We start from the raw sequence: 16,271 nt of genomic DNA, 5'->3' as shown, positions 1-16,271 counted from the left end.
TGGGTGCTAGGGATGGAAGCCAAATCTTCTGCAAGATCAGCAGGTGCGCTTCTTAAGCACTGAGCCGTGTCTCCAGCTCCATACATTTTGGCAGTTCTTGTCTTTAAAGAACTGACTTAATAAATCTAACTCTGTAGGTAGACTTGTTCATTATCTTCTTTATGCCCCTTTATAAAATCATTTATTTTATATGTGCATGAAAACATGTTTCACAGTACTTGTAGATGTCAGAGAACAAATTAAGACAATCCTCTCTTTCTACCCATGTGAGCTCCGAGGGTCAAACTCATCCCCTGCTTATCAGCAAGTGTCTTTCTTTTCTGAGCCATCCCACGTGCCCTGGATACCCACATTTTGCTGTCTTGTAGAGTCTTAGATTTGCTTTGTAGACCACCCCAGTTTCTAAAGTAGAATCTTTGTTGGCTCTTAGAGCATCGTCGTCAATGAATGCAGTGACTGTACTTGGCTTTTCAAGGTACTGAGTTAGTGTAATCAACACATAGTGCTACTTCATTTCCAGCCTATTATCATCGTTAATTTTCTGGTAATTCTGTGGGTTTCTAGTAGCACTGTCTAGTTTTCCAACTATAGTTGAAGATTTCTCCTTTCATTGCTGTGCACTTGCTTCATATAACTTAAGTAGTGATAGACTATCTCACCCATAACCTTTGGTTATGGCTCCCCTCCTTCAGCAGTTTCCATCCCTCCTATGTCTATTTATTGAATTAATATAAAAATCATCTGCGTTTGGATTAGGAAAACTATAAGCTTCCTAGTTAACATTGTGTAAAACATGACACATTTTGTTTGGTTGTTTTGTGATGGCACATTTGATAAAAACGACTTGGTCATTATAAAAGAGGGAAAGTCCGAATATTATTATCATAAAGTTCATGTACTTAGAAAGGGGAGTTTATGGTCTCTAATGTGAGTCATGTACAAGAGGCTATTGTCATTCTTCACAATGCCTGCTTTATAACTTTTTAAGTGCTCTAAGGAACTGGGTCCATTAGCATTTCATCTTGGAAATGAGGCCCCCTGGGTCTCCGGGGGACTGACACAGTGGTGACTAGGGAAAGGGGTGTGTCTTACTTAGGATTTCTAAGAGAAAACCCCAGGACCAAAAGCAGATGAAGGAGGAAAAGATTTATTGTGCTTATACTTCCACATCATAGTCCATCGTAGAAGGGAGTCAGGACAGGAGCTCAAGGCAGGGCAGATGCAGAAGCCAAAGAGGAGTGCTGCTTCCTGGCCTGTTCCTCGAGATGTATCCACAGGCCAGCCTAGTGGAGGCATTTTCTCAATTGGGGTTCCCTCTTCTAAAATGACTCTGGCTTGTGTCAAGCATGCCATAAGACATGCTAGCACAGGGTGTTCTCTGAGCGGTTGCATCCATTGAGAAGCTTCCTATGTTCCACTAAATAACCTCTCACCCATGTTCAAGTGAATAACTCTAATTAAGCTCAGAGCACATAAGTAAATTTTTATTATGATTAACAGCCATAGTAGTGGTGTGTCTAAATGGAAAACCTGATTTACACTAATGCATTATTATGCAGTGTTTTAGTGTACATTTAACAAACATACTTACCTTGTGTTTTCTTAAAAAATTAGGAAGTAATTAGGTGATTGTGACACTATATTTTCTGAGCTAGGATCTCATCATGTAGCCCTGGCTGTCCTGCAGTTTGCTATGAAGACCACGTTTGGTTCCCAGTGTTGGAATGAAAGGCCTGTGCCACCATACCCAGCTTCAGAACTGCACTATTAAGATTCTGTTTCTAAACTGGGCATGGTGGCTCACGCCTTTAATCCCAGCACTCGGGAGGCAGAGGCAGGTGGATCGCTGTGAGTTCGAGGCCAGCCTGGTCTACAAAGTGAGTCCAGGATGGCCAAGGCTACACAGAGAAACCCTGTCTTGAAAAACCAAAAAAAAAAAAAAAAAAAAAAAAATAATAATAATAATAATTCTGTTCCTACTTCTGTGCATCTTATTTTAGTAAAACTAATATACAATACAAAGAAAGCTTATTTTATAATACTGCTAAAATACCTAAATCACAAGAGATAAAACTCAGGGAAGGATTGCATTTCAATAATTTTATTGAAAGGTTTATTCCTTCAAAACATAATGGTAGTTGGTTAGTTTACCTCTGTCCACTCAAAACCAACACTATTTTCAAATTGAAGCAAATCAGCCTTTAGAAAGAACTGAAACATCCTTGAAGCATGGTTTACAAAGGCTAAGGATAAACCACACCAATTCTTTGGTTTATTTTTCAGCTTCTCAATGGAAAACTATATGTCAAATGGGTAGGTACACTATGGGTGGACTCAGGATGCACAGGGCACTGAAGAGCTGCGTACAATTTAACAGTGTAGATCTACTTTCAAGGCCAGCATGAACAATCTAAACACAATCACAGTGGTGTTACAATATGGAAGTGCCTCTTTATTTCCTTTAAGACACAGTAGAGGAAGTTTTGCAAATATATTCCTTTCCTTTTAAAACAGAATTTTACATTAGAAGCAGTGGCAGTTTATAAAAAGTCTGGTAAAAATTTCTAGAGTGTTTTATCAAGCCTAAACTAAGTTTAGTGCAATAAAGAAATTTTGAGAGTAATAATTCATCCAGTTATTACTACAGTAAAAACAAATTTCCTCAAATGGGACTAGACTGAGGCAGCAATTCTTTAGAATTTTTCTTTTATTATGGATACAGACCGCCTATTCTCTGAAGAAATATTAAAGGTAACAATATATTTTCAGAATTTGTGAAATCTGCCTTATATAAAACAGCCACAATTTTAAATGTAATTCTCATATAGCACTAAAAAAAATCCCACCTCTAATTTAGCTGTTGGTTATGGGTGCCAATAAACCATTTACTGCTTAAATACTTATACTTTTCAAAGTGTGTTTGTGAAATGTTGGTTTTGATGTAAACCTCATAATTTAAAATTTGAGATTTAAATTAAGTAGTTTACCATTTTCAATATCACCTAAATATAGATTGACCCAATCTTGGAAGTCAGATCAATGTGAAAAGGAAGATTCAGAGTTTAATTTCACATATATGTCTTTAGCCTTGATTTGAATGCTTCATATGTGAATTCAAATCTAAGCATAGCTTTACCAAGCCTAGAACCAGGTCCTGACCCTGAGACCATTCTGCTAACGTGGTAAGATGAGCTTTTTCTTTTTTTTTTTTTTTTTAGCTTAAATCCTGTACCATAGGTCACAGTAACAAAAAGACTTCAGGAACAGTTTTTGTTGTTGCTGCTGCAATCCTACTGCCTAAGCAAACAATACAAACTCAACAGAAACCTGCCAAATTCTGTGCGCTGCTGAAGGTGAACTGGTCCTATTTAAGATGCATAAGTATGTATTTATTGCAGGGGGGTATGAGGCAAGGGCATATGTCAGAGAAGAACTTCCCAAAAAGCTTGTGGGAGTTTGTTCTTTCCTTCAGTCATGTAAGTCAGGTTGTCAGTGTTGGGGCAAGCATGCTTCTGAACCTTCTTCCCAGCAACATTTATGTTTTTTGCATTTTTTCTTTTATGTTTATTTTATTTGTTTTTTAAATGTGTAATATGTGGGTTTTTTTTTTGTTGTTGTTTTTGCTTTTTTTTTTGAGACAGGATCTATTATGTAGCTTTCAGGATGTCCTGGAACTCACTGTGTAGACCAGGCTACCTTTGAACTCACAAAGATCCACCTGCCTCTGTCTCCCTAGTACTGGGATTAAAGACATGTGCCACCACTCCCAGAAACATTTATTTCTAATCATAAAAAAGATAAGTTTTTGCTATGATTAAGAAATTTAGATGGCAAAAAAAAAAAAAAAAAAAAAAAAAAAAAGAAATTTAGATGGCAAAAATGTGTATGTATCAGGGACCAAGTTTACATTTTTATGCATATGATTACTTTGGTTTGTCTAACTACTATAGAGGTAAAATACTGACTCTAGAATTAAGACAGCTCAGGAGTTTCCAGAAACCTAATGTGAACACTGCCCTATATTACTTTGTAAATCCATCACCCAAGTTCATACTTCAGGTTTTTAATTAATGAGCAGACTCAAATTTGTTCATAAATGGGTTACATTTTTTTGTCATTATGCTTGGGCTTCTGTAATTTTAAGTAAGCTACAGTGAGGTGATATGTAATTAAAAACTGCTATTTCAGTAATTGCTGTTAAAATTCAGGTTTGGAGGACTCTTTCCTAAGCTAATCATTTGACAAATGTTTTATTATACATATATATATATATGTATATGTATATACATATATATATATATAGAGAGAGGGGGGTGATTTGATGACTCCTTTCTCTTAAGACTGTTGTGCAGTGTATGTAGTGAATGCCTTCCAGTATTCTAAAACCAGGTCAACAAAGTCATTTTCCCTTTACTGTTTTAATCCCATGTTTATACTGTAGAGAGTATTTCAATTCTTCAGTTGGAGCAGAAAATTATCACACTGGAACAATTCCTGTTGTCAGAGAATAACAGTCAGATGTACCAACTAAGAAAGGGTTTCAGGAATTGTTGGCAGGTGTGTCGCGACCCTTCCGACCAGCGGAAAATAAGGACACGACCCGAACGTTCTTCTCCAGGCAGTTTATTCAGGAACCTTTTCAGCAAGCTTCTTCTTTTCCTTCCTTTTTTTCCCCCAACACCCCAGCATCCCTTTTATATCCTCTGCCTCACCCAATCAGCAGCTCTTACGTCGGTACCTCCAATTGGTTCCCAACAAGGCGGGGTGCATACATTAGAGCAAAGCACGGCCCACAACCCAAATAAGGACTTGTTTACCAGCCAGGAGCAGAATTGCAAGTCATCCTGCCTGGCAGGTTGCCAGGAGCTTCAGCTTCCCACACAGGTGAGCTATTCTGGAATAACTGTGCTTCAGTTGCCATGCAGTGCATCCAGACACAATCCATTTTAACTTCTGAACATTGGGTTTGGAACACTTGTTTGATGAATATTCATTTAGACACTTGGATACAAGCTCTTGCCAGAAGGTCAAATCTCAGCCATTTATCTGTACATAAATTAGAGAACATGTATTAAAAGCCCCCAGTATTCATAGTAATAAATGTACTCTCATTATCATGTTTCTTCATCATCCAAAGAGAACTAGGGGAGGACCACCTCAGCTTTAAAGCAGTACATGGCATCTTATTTTACTTTCGGTGTATACTGAATCCATGTCTTTTGTAGCTGGCTAATAAGATCAGTGCTATGACTTTGGCATACCTTGGAATGTTTTTGAATACATTCTATTCCTTCTGTTAACTCCACATACTTCAGTGCCTGGACCTCCAAAGCAATGATAGACAATGCCAACACAGAAGGCTGAAAAGATAAATATGAAGTAAATGCCAGTGGGAAAAATGCATGGCTGTGATTCCACTTTATCTTATAATATATTTACCTTTGCCCTAGAAAATATGATCCTGCAGTGGCATGCCTTAAGTTGGGCTTCTACTCTTTCAAAATTAAGATTGGTCCTCCTTTAAAAAAAAACAAAATTGATTTTATATAGACAGTAATATGTGTAGTTGGTAGTTTTAGAAATATATTGAAATCAGTTTTTACAATGAAATTCATACACACTTGTGGAAAATTATCTGAAGAAAAGGCATTTCTCTTCTATCAGTAACAAGAACTTCTTAAGGAAGAGTCTTGAATGATTCTGTCCAAACCATTCAGTGGACAGTAGTTTACCACAAGTAGCACTGTGTTGTTTCAATAAAAATTTCTGCATTTTTTGAGTGTATTCCTATAACTTTTGTTAAATGCTTATTTCCTAGGTTCTGTAAAGTAGAAATGTCCTTTAATCTTAAGAAGGAGTCTTTAATAAAAATTTGACAGCTGTCTTTTCACTTCTGTTAGGCAGCAAACGCCACAGGACCACAGGTGGCATTAAATTATTTCACCAGAATTCTATGAAAATAACGACTTTATGCAACAGTCAGACAGTATCCCTTTGATTTCCAAACCTTTCTTTATTCTGAATGAAGTTCACATACCTTCCCAGGGGCAAGTTCTCTTGAGTGACTGAGTAGTAGAGCTGCAGAAACTGAAAGGCAGTAGCAGCTTTGACTTTCCAACACACTTTCTCCAACACAATCTTTTCCATTCTCATCAAGTCTGAAACTGTGAACCTATAGTGACTTATTCGGATCAAATTGGTGGCCAATGGGATGTTCCTTTCCTCTTCAATCGATTTCACAGCCAAATAAAAACAGCTTAGTCCAACACTCCCAAGATGCTTCGCCTGTACCTACAAACACAACAGCAGTGTGTGCTGTTACCATGCTTCAATGAATGGAACACAAGGGAACCTAGGAGCCATCATTATGAAAGTATATCTGAAACAAATACCTCCACTCCAACAGATCTAACATCTACTCAGACAGGAGTCTTCTGCGCCATTTTGGAACCAGTGAGTTTGAATAGATAGGGACGATAGCTTCAGTTTTAACAGCTAAGCTTTAAAAGCTATATATTTTGTCAGTTATTGGGAAATAATAAATGATCCTCCTCCTTCAGACAGACAATGCTTCCTTTTTTAAAAATTTTATTTAAATTGGTGTTCTGCCTTCATGTATGTCTCTGTGTGTCAAATCCCTTGTATCTGGAATTAGAGTTGTGAGCTGTCATGTGGTTGCTGGGATTTAAACCTGGGTCCTTTGTAAGAACAGCCAGTGCTCTTAACTGCTGAGCCTCCTCTCTGGCCCCTTCCCCCCTTTTAAAGATTTATTTATTAGTATACAGTGTTCTGCCTGCACACAAGAAGAGGGCGCCAAATCTCATAGATGGTTGTGAGCCATAATGTGGTTGCTGGGAATTGAACTCAGGACCTCTGCAAGAGCAGCAAGCACTCTTAACCTCTAAGCCATCTCTCAGACAATCCTTCCTTTTCTGTTGCGTGCAAACTGATGCTGGAAATGCCAAATGGCTAAAGGAATTAGAATGTTTATATGTTGATACCAGCTAAGAAATATATCTAATTCTTAAGCATAACCTAACATTCTGACTTTAACATCTTTAAATCTACGAACTGTGTAGATGAACCATCCAGTCTATCAAGAAAGGTTCTGATTGAGGCTTTAGTGTGAGGGCCACTAACCCTGATCTGAGTTCAATTCCCCAAAAATTGATGATTCTCTCTGGTGATTCTCAGAGAGAATCGGTTCCTGCAGTGGTTCTTACCTCCACACATGATGTAGCATCACTGCCAGCACACACACAAACATACAAATATATGTAAAAACAGTTTTTAAAGAAATATTTCTAATTTAATTTAATTTTTAAAAAATCTTTTGAAATGGTCTAATTGCATAGGTAGCCCTGGCTGTTCTGAAACTCACATTGTTGCCCCAGCTGCCCTCAGACTCACAGAAATCTGCCTGCCTTTACCTCCCAAGTGCTGGGATTAAGGTGTGCGCCATTATGTCAGGCCTTTAATTTTATTTTCATTATTACTTTGTGTATGTAAGGGAGAGAGGATATGAGGGCATATGTGTCAGCTTTGGGAAGTTGGTTCTCTCTCTTCACTGCATGTTCCAGGGTTAGAACTTAGATTTGACTATCTAAGGTTGGTGTGGCAAGTACTCTTACGTGCTGAATTATTTTGCTGGCCCAAGAAAGGTTTTTAAAATACAGTCAGCTTTCCTACTGGAGAACTGCAATTAATTGCTTGAGGGATTATTTTCTTTCTTTTTTTTAAATATATATATTTTTTTCTTTTTTGAGACAGACACACACACATCTGAGTCTGGTTTTTGTTTTTGTTTTTGTTGGTGTGTATATATGATTTCAAAACTAACCATTTTGCATTAGACAATAAAAAGGCTGTTAGCTAGTTACACCAACTCTAGCTTGTGGGAAGCTAAAGCTCCTGGCAACCTGCCTGGCAAGATGACTTGCAATTCTGCTCCTGGCTGGTAAACAAGTCCTTATTTTGGTTGTGGGCTGTGCTTTGTTCTGATGTAACCAATTGGAGCTACCGATGTAAGAGCTGCTGATTGGGTGAGGCAGAGGATATAAGAGGGGCGCTGGGGTCCAGGAAAAGAAGAAGCTTGCTGAAAAGGTTCCTGAATAAACTGCCTGGAGAAGAACATTCGGGTCGCCTCTTTATTTTCTGCTGGTCGGAAGGGTCGCGACAAGTAGTGGCCCGTACGGGCACATCCTTCGTCATTTACGAGTGGTCAGGGCAGTCGACTGGTAAGTTCCCTGGCAAGGGAGGGACGAATAAGGTTCTCAGGTATGGAGGCAATAAAGTTCCAGTTAGGACTATAAAGACTCGGTACAAGCAATAAAGTTCCCAGTAGAGGACGAAGTGAAACAAAGTAAAATGGGAAATTTACCATTCAGCCTTGTGTTTATCGCACTTAAAGACTTGTTGAGAGCAAAATCTGTAACATCATCAGATTCGGGGGGGGGGGCACTCAGACAAGGAAGTAGAAAAGCTGATCTGGAAAATGGAGAAGCTAGAATCCAGAGTGGAGCTTTCGGCTCCTGGGCCGCCTCTATCTGAGTTGCCTCAGCCTCCTCCCTACGTTCGAGAGAACGGCTCTGGGACAGGATGTACCTTTTGCCCAGAGGTGTGGAGAGAGGCACGGACCCATCAGTGCTTTCCTGCCTTTCAGGATGTGCAGGGCAATAGATAGCATGAGCCCCTGGACTTTAAAATTGTTCAAAAATTGGCAGAATCTGTGCGTACCTATGGAGTGCAGCCTTTGTTACCACCCAACTGGAAAGTTTACATAGGTATTGCATGACCCCATCGGATTGGATGAGCCTAGTAAAGGCATGCCTATCCCCTGGACAATATCTGGATTGGAAGGCCTTTTATATAGAGTATGCGAGTGAACAAACAGCTGCCAATGCAGCAGCAGGACAGGCTGCCTGGGATCAGGATATGCTCCTAGGGCAGGGCTGCTTTGCCAATCGGCAAACAACATATCCTCAACAGGTTTATGAGCAAATTAACTTGGCAGCCACAAGAGCGTGGAAAGCTTTGCCTAATAGAGGTGAAGTTACAGGAAATCTCACCAAGATAGTGCAGGGCCCCATAAAACTGTTTGCTGACTTTGTGGCCAGGATGGTAGAAGCAGCAGGGTGAATATTTGGGGATGCTGACACTGCCATGCCCCTGATAAAACAGCTCCTCTTTAAACAGTGTACTAAGGAATGTCGCCAAGCCATCAACCCACATAAGAGCAGAGGGTTAGAAGTCTGGATGAAAGTTTGTAGGGAAGTCGGCAGCCCCCTTACCAATGCAGTCATGCAGATGACAGCAATGCAGAAACCCAGATCTGGAGGTGCTTGCTTTAAATGTGGACAGATGGGGCACATGAAAAAACAATGCCCTATGTAGAAAGGACCTGAAGAGTCGCCTAGAACCCCTGGCCTTTGCCCAAGATGTAAAAAGGGGAACCATTGGGCTAATGAGTGCTGCTCCATAAAGGAAATCAATGGGCAACCATTGACTGCTGGATATGGTGGAGCTCGGCCAAAAAATGGGTCATGGGGTCCCCGACCTCAGGGCCCTCAAATATATGGGGCCATGGAGAGCCACTGGCCCACACTCCAGCCTCCAATGTCTTGGAACCAGCCCGCAGAGGCACAAAAGGAAGTGCAGGGCTTGACCTCTGTTCTACCACCAGACTTGTACTAACTCCCCAGATGGAGCCTCAGGTGGTTGAGTTTGATTTTAAGGGTCCCCTTCCTCCAGGAACAGTGGGATTGTTGATTGGCAGAAGCTCTACTACCATGCAAGGCATCCTTGTTTATCCAAGAGTTATAGATTCTGATTATTCTGGAGTAGTTAAAATTATGGTTTCTTCCCCTAGAGGAGTTGCAGCTATGTCTCCTGGAGATAGGCTGTCTCAGCTGCTAGTCTTACCTAGTTGCCATGATCTGTTCCCCGCAAAAGGCCAGGAAAGAGGAGATAAAGGATTTGGATCATCTGGAGTAGACTCTATGTTTTATGCCATGAATCTAGACAAAAGGCCAGTGATAAAGCTGAAAATAGAGGGGAAAAGAATAACAGGCCTTTTGGACACCGGCGCTGATAAAATAATAATTTCAAAAAAGGATTGGCCAAAATGCTGGCCAGTACAGAGCTCTGCCCAAATGTTGCAAGGCTTGGGTTATGCAAAAACCCCGGATATTAGCGTGAGACAACTACAATGGCAAGATGAGGAGGGACATGGGGGATGGATGCAGCCCTATGTGTTAGAACTTCCTGTTACTCTGTGGGGTAGAGATCTCTTGCAAGACATGGGGTTTAGCTTAATCAATGAAACTGGCTACAGTAAACAAGCTCAGGATATGATGAAAAGTATGGGGTACCATCCAGGATATGGGTTGAGAAAGCACCTACAAGAAAGGAAATCCCCTATACAACCTGAAAAGAAGGAAGGAAGATATGGACTGCGTTTTTCCTAGGGGCCATGGAGGAGGCTCTACCCATTACCTGGAAATCTGAGGAGCCAGTATGGGTTCCTCAATGGCCGCTTTTCTCAAAAAAGCTTGAAGCTGCTAAAGCTTTGGTAAAAGAACAGCTAGCCCTAAGACATATTCAGTCCTCTTTTTCACCTTGGAATACACCCATTTTTGTGGTAAAGAAAAAATCAGGAAAGTGGAGATTATTACATGATCTGAGAGCCATAAATAAACAAATGGAAATTATGGGCCCAGTTCAACGAGGCTTCCCAATACCTTCCACAATTCCTAGGAATTGGCTTATTATTGTAATTGATATTAAAGATTGTTTTTTCTCTATTCCTCTGCATAAGAATGATTTAAAGCGATTTTCTTTTACCTTGCCTTCAATTAATCATGTAGAGCCTGATAAAAGATTTGAATGTGTTGTTTTGCCTCAAGGCATGGCAAATAGCCCTACCATGTGTCAACTTTATGTTGCCAAAGCCCTTAAAATATTAGACAAAATTTTCAAAACATATATTTTATCATTATATGGATGATATTTTACTAGCAGGAAAGAATGAACAAGAATTGGATTTGGCTTATTGCCAGGTCGTAAAAGATTTAAAATGATTTGGATTGTATATTGCCCCAGAAAAAGTTCAGAAAGATAAGGTTGTGGATTATTTAGGAGTAAAAATATATTCAGATAAGATTATACCTCAAAAACTTCAATTGCGAGTAGATAGTTTAAATACCCTGAATGATTTTGAAAGATTATTGGGAGATAGTCAATGGGTGAGGCCATTCTTAAAGTTATCTAATTAACAGCTGCGACCATTGTATGATATCTTACAGGGAGATCCAGAATTAACCTCTAATAGGAAGTTAACACCTGAAGCCTGAGAGGCCCTCTCCTTAGTGGAGGATGAATTGGCAAAAGGCTCTCTAGGGAGAAGGCAGGAAGGACACCCATTCTCATTATGTTTATTACCTACCAGCAGTCAGCCTACTGGAATTATATGGCAGGGAATACCCCTTTTGTGGATACATCCCAGAACTTCCCCGTCTAAAACTCTGAGTCACTATCCTTCTGCTATAGCAACACTGGGATTGCAAGGATTACAACAATGCATTCAACATTTTGGGTACTCACCCAGAGAAATAATTGTGCCCTACACTACTCAACAAATAGAGGTGCTATTAGCTATGATTGATGATTGGGCCATATTGAGATGTAGTTTTGATGGTGAATTTGATAATCATTTACCTAAAGATCCAATTCTATATTTTGTTAAAGAACATTCCATTATTTTCCCAAAAGTAACAAGGAGCCAGCCTTAGAGGGTGCCTGTACTATATTTACTGATGGATCAAAGACCGGATGTGGTGCTCATGTTTTGGATGGAAAAGAGCCAATAGTCATTCAATTCGCTCCAGCATCCCCCCAAATTATTGAGTTGCGTATTGTGTTAGTATTTCAAAGCCATAAAGAGGCATTTAATTTGTTGTCAGATTCCCAGTATGTTGTTAATATTTTAAAAGAATTAGAAGTGGCAGGAAAAATTAATATTAAAATCCCTATTCAACCTATTTTAGTTCAATTACAACAAGAGATTTGGTCCCGTAAAAAATCCCTTTTTTGTGCAGCATATTAGAGCTCATTTGAATTTTCCTGGTCCTTTGAGTGAAAATAATGATTTTGGAGATAAAGCTACACATGCTATATTTTTGTTTTGTGGAATGTCTAATGTAGAAAAGGCTCAACAGTTTCATTCTTGATTTCATGTGAATGCAGGCACCCTTGCACACCGTTTTCAAGTGTCCCATGCTGATGCGCGGGGTATTGTCAAGGCTTGCGGTGCATGTGTTCCCTTTTTGCCCAATCCATCATGGGGTGTGAACCCTAGAGGGTTATGTCCCCTACATATATGGCAAATGGATGTAACTCATGTTAATGAATTTGGAAAATTAAAATATGTGCATGTGTCAGTGGATACCACTTCAGGTATCATTTTTGCTTCAGCCCTTGCTGGGGAAAAAGCCAAACATGTTATATCACATTGCTTTGAAGCCTGGAGTGCTTGGGGTATCCCAAAACAATTAAAAACTGACAATGGTCCTGCATATACTTCTGCTTCTTTTACTCAATTTTGTCAACAAATAGGTATACAGTTAAACCATGGATTGCCCTATAATCCTCAGGGACAGGGCATTGTAGAACGAGCTCATAGAACTTTAAAAGAGTGTTTATTAAAACAAAAAGGGGGAATAGCCTCTGGCAGAACACCAAAGGAGCACCTGGCTATTGCCCTCTTGACCTTGAATTTTTTTCATCTGGATAAAGATGGCCGATCTGCGGCTGATCAACATGGCTCCCTGGAGCCTGCCTCTAAGGGCATGGTCCTCTGGAAGGTTGTTCTCACAGGAAAGTGGAATGGACCTGATCCTGTAGTGGTGTGGGCGAGAGGCTCTGTTTGTGTGTTTCCACAGACGCAGTCACAGCCCATCTGGGTTCCTGAGAGACTTACCAGATTGGCTGCTTTCAAGCAAGATGTTTCTTCTGAAGTGCCTACTAATGATAATCTTTTTTCACAAAGAGAGGACTGATGAACTTCGATCTGGTATTTTGTCGGTGTTCCCTAGTCCTTTGCTTTTACGGCACTCTGCCACTGTTTTTCCTCGGCGTTCCTTGAGCAAGAGCCCAGCTCATGGGTCCTCTGAAGCCACTGCAAGAAGAGATGTGCTAGGTGGCTACATGGGCAGGAGAAGAAATAGAAACAAATTCCTGGAGGATGTTTTTGGCCGTCTCAATGTTGTTGTGGGCAATGACCAAAGCTTTCTGAATGTCCTGATAGGAGTAGCCTTGACTCATGAGGCACTCAATCTCACTTGAGAGCTGCAGCGAGGGGGCAATGACAACAGGGCTAGCAGTGGCACCTCCACCTTGTTGATAGCTACTTGCTTTTCATTCAGAGTTGATTCTCCGAGGGAATGGTTTGGGGGGCCTCTCAGGAACTTGGGAACCCTCATTGAAGTTTGTGGGATTGCCATTCAGAGGCAACCAGCCAGGGGGGGGAGCTGGCATTGGAGATGTCAGACAGGGTTCAGCGGACCAGTACAGCTGGCACAGGTGGGTTAGGCATAGCTGTTTCTGCCACCTATGCCCATTGGTGCTGCTCACTGAGTGGTCCAACTTGAACCTCTTTTCTTCAGGTCTTTGCTTCAGTTTGAGAATGAGTTCATTCACCAAGAAATTGGGATGGAAATGATCAATGTTGTCTATAGCATGGTTGCACTTGGGACATCTATTGTTGTTCCCCAAACTCTGATGAGTACACTTGTAGCAAAAGCTGTGGCCGCATTTTGTCATGTACGCCTCCTCAATCATATCAAAACAGATAGGACTGAGAAGTCCCACTGAAACCTGGAGGTTGGATGTATTCTGTGGAGTCAATAATGCTAACGTGTGATGGAGAAGGAGCTTCAAATTGAGGCACTGTGCTTTCACTCTTTTAATATCCTCTTCCAAAACACTTAGTTCCTTCTGGATCTGTTTCAATTGCTAATGGTGATACGTCCAATGATTTCACCTTGAGATCAGCATCCGAGATAGCCCAGCTTGGATGTCATCGGAAGTATTCGGGTCTCTGTGTAACATCTATCTCCTTTAATAACATATCCCATTCTGCTAACTTGTCCAGACAATTGTCTAAGTATCTTACAGGTAATTGGACTGGAAAATTTGAAATCCTACCAAAAGAATTGAGGACCTTCAGTTGTTCACATCAACTCCACACGAGTTGACCTCACCATGGCTACCGACCTTTCACATTGGATTGCTCAAGCCATGGGCCATCTCCGGGAATGAGCGAACATGGGGGCATTGGGCCTGTGCCTCATTCTTATCAGCTGCCTTGCGTTCTGGTTTATGTGCCGATTGCACATTCAACAACAAAGAGCAAATGCCATGGTTGTCCAAGTTTTACAGCCCTAGATGATGGCCAATCTCCACAGATTTGGCTTGGTTATATGAACGATCTATGAGCAGTCCCCCAGATCGTCACGCTCAGGATGCGAGGCTTAGCACTGCAGGGATGGAGCTGCATGAAGACCAGCGTCATCCTGAGGAGCATGTTTGATTGCATACGGGTTAGTGTCCCAGACTCCGTCTCCAGGAAAAAGGCACTGGGTTGGGTGTGGCCAAGCCAGACTCCCTGAGTGGAGTTTGGCTGGGCCATTACAATCTCCCATTTTGACAACTGGAGATCAGACCTCTACTCCCGCCTGTTGTGTTTTAAAACAAAGAAGGGGGAACTGTGGGAAGCTGAAGTTTCTGGCAACCTGCCAGGCAATATGGCTTGCAATTCTGCTCCTGGCTGGTAAACAAGTCCTTATTTGGGTTGTGGGCTGTGCTTTGCTCTGATGTAACCAATTGGAGCTACCGATGTAAGAGCTGCTGATTGGGTGAGGCAGAGTATATAAGAGGAGCGCTGGGGTCCAGGAAAAGAAGAAGCTTGCTGAAAAGGTTCCTGAATAAACTGCCTGGAGAAGAACATTTGGGTTGCGTCCTTATTTTCTGCTGGTCGGAAGGGTCGCGACACTAGCTTTTCCTGTAAATGTAGTTTTTATTTCCTCAGCTGAGGGCATGAGATGAGAGCTACACCCAAGCTTTACGAACACATGGCTTGGGCTGAGCCCAGAGCATTTGTGTCTAACTACCCCTAAGCCTAGGCCTGGAAGCTTCTGGCCTCCCTACAATCTAATCTTCTGCAAGGTCAGACCTTGAAGGCTTCAGCTTCCAGCCTCTATCTGCTAACATAAGCCTAGAATGTTTGCAGTAAACTTCTATAGGGGAAGCCTTTCCCTTCAGACCTGGGGCTCAATCCTGGGGGAGGCTAACTTTCCTTCTCTCAGCGCTAGACTCAGATTGTCAGAGTCTATTCCTGGAAGCCCAATTGAGAGCCAGAGTTCAGGGTTGATGCAAAAGCAAAGGAATTTTATTGAGCCGACTTGCCGGGGTCCACTAAGGTCAGGAGAGTTGGGGGACTGAGGGATTATTTTCTGATTCAGTATACAACGAATAAGTGATGTGTTACTGCTTCTGACTATGAGAAGAAAGCACTACCACAGCATTTGAAAATGTATTTTAAATAGCAGCTCTAGAAACCAGCAATTTGATGCCCCCCCCCTTTTTAAATTAATTTTAACGTGTACATGAGTGAATGTTTGCTGCATTTCTGCAGGTGCTGGAGGAGGACAGAAGAGGGTGTCAGATCTCAACTGCCCACTTGGGTGCTTGGAACTAAACAGAGCCTCTGGTAGACCAGCCAGCCCTATTGACCACTGAGCCATTTCTCCAGCTCTCTGCAATTTGACCTCTTAAAGGCACTTGGAAGGAAATGAAGAAATGGGATATCGTAGCTTAAATATACCTTCATTTTAGGCAGGAATTTGTCCAGTAAATTCACAGCTAGGGAAAATGTCTCTGTGTCAAAGCCAAAGAACTGAGTGAGACTGAGTAGACCCTTTACTTCAAAGTCTCTTAGTCTTGCAGTCATTCTGAGGCCATTGTCATGTGCAGACTCAATGAGTTTCAAGCCGCAGACCTTTGGCTGACATCAAGACTCCTGTTCCAACAGCGTGTTCAGCTGGTGTAGCAGTTTCTGAGAGTCAGTTGTCAGGACCTCTAGCATCTATAAAAAGAACAAACCCAGAAAAACAGAGTAAGAGCTCCTTCCTGCCTGGCCATCTTTACTCTGTGCCAAGAAATGCTTTATAGTGCATGCCCCCTGTCTCCATTAAGTCTAAGACACTGCAAAGTGC

General features: G+C 41.3%; 1 long non-coding RNA gene across 1 annotated transcript; it reads right to left on the bottom strand.

The window, feature by feature from the left end:
• Positions 1 to 4,914: 4,914 nt before the first annotated feature.
• On the bottom strand, positions 4,915 to 5,517 carry LOC127206236 (uncharacterized). The gene is made up of 3 exons (XR_007832785.1): positions 5,440 to 5,517; positions 5,262 to 5,360; positions 4,915 to 5,046 (listed from the first exon to the last, which is right to left on the bottom strand). It is a non-coding gene; the product is annotated as an uncharacterized LOC127206236 (long non-coding RNA).
• Positions 5,518 to 16,271: the final 10,754 nt, after the last annotated feature.

This window comes from Acomys russatus, chromosome 2 (genome assembly GCF_903995435.1).
Source record: "Acomys russatus chromosome 2, mAcoRus1.1, whole genome shotgun sequence".
Classification (NCBI taxonomy): domain Eukaryota; kingdom Metazoa; phylum Chordata; class Mammalia; order Rodentia; family Muridae; genus Acomys; species Acomys russatus.
This window is presented reverse-complemented; position numbering and strand designations above follow the sequence as displayed.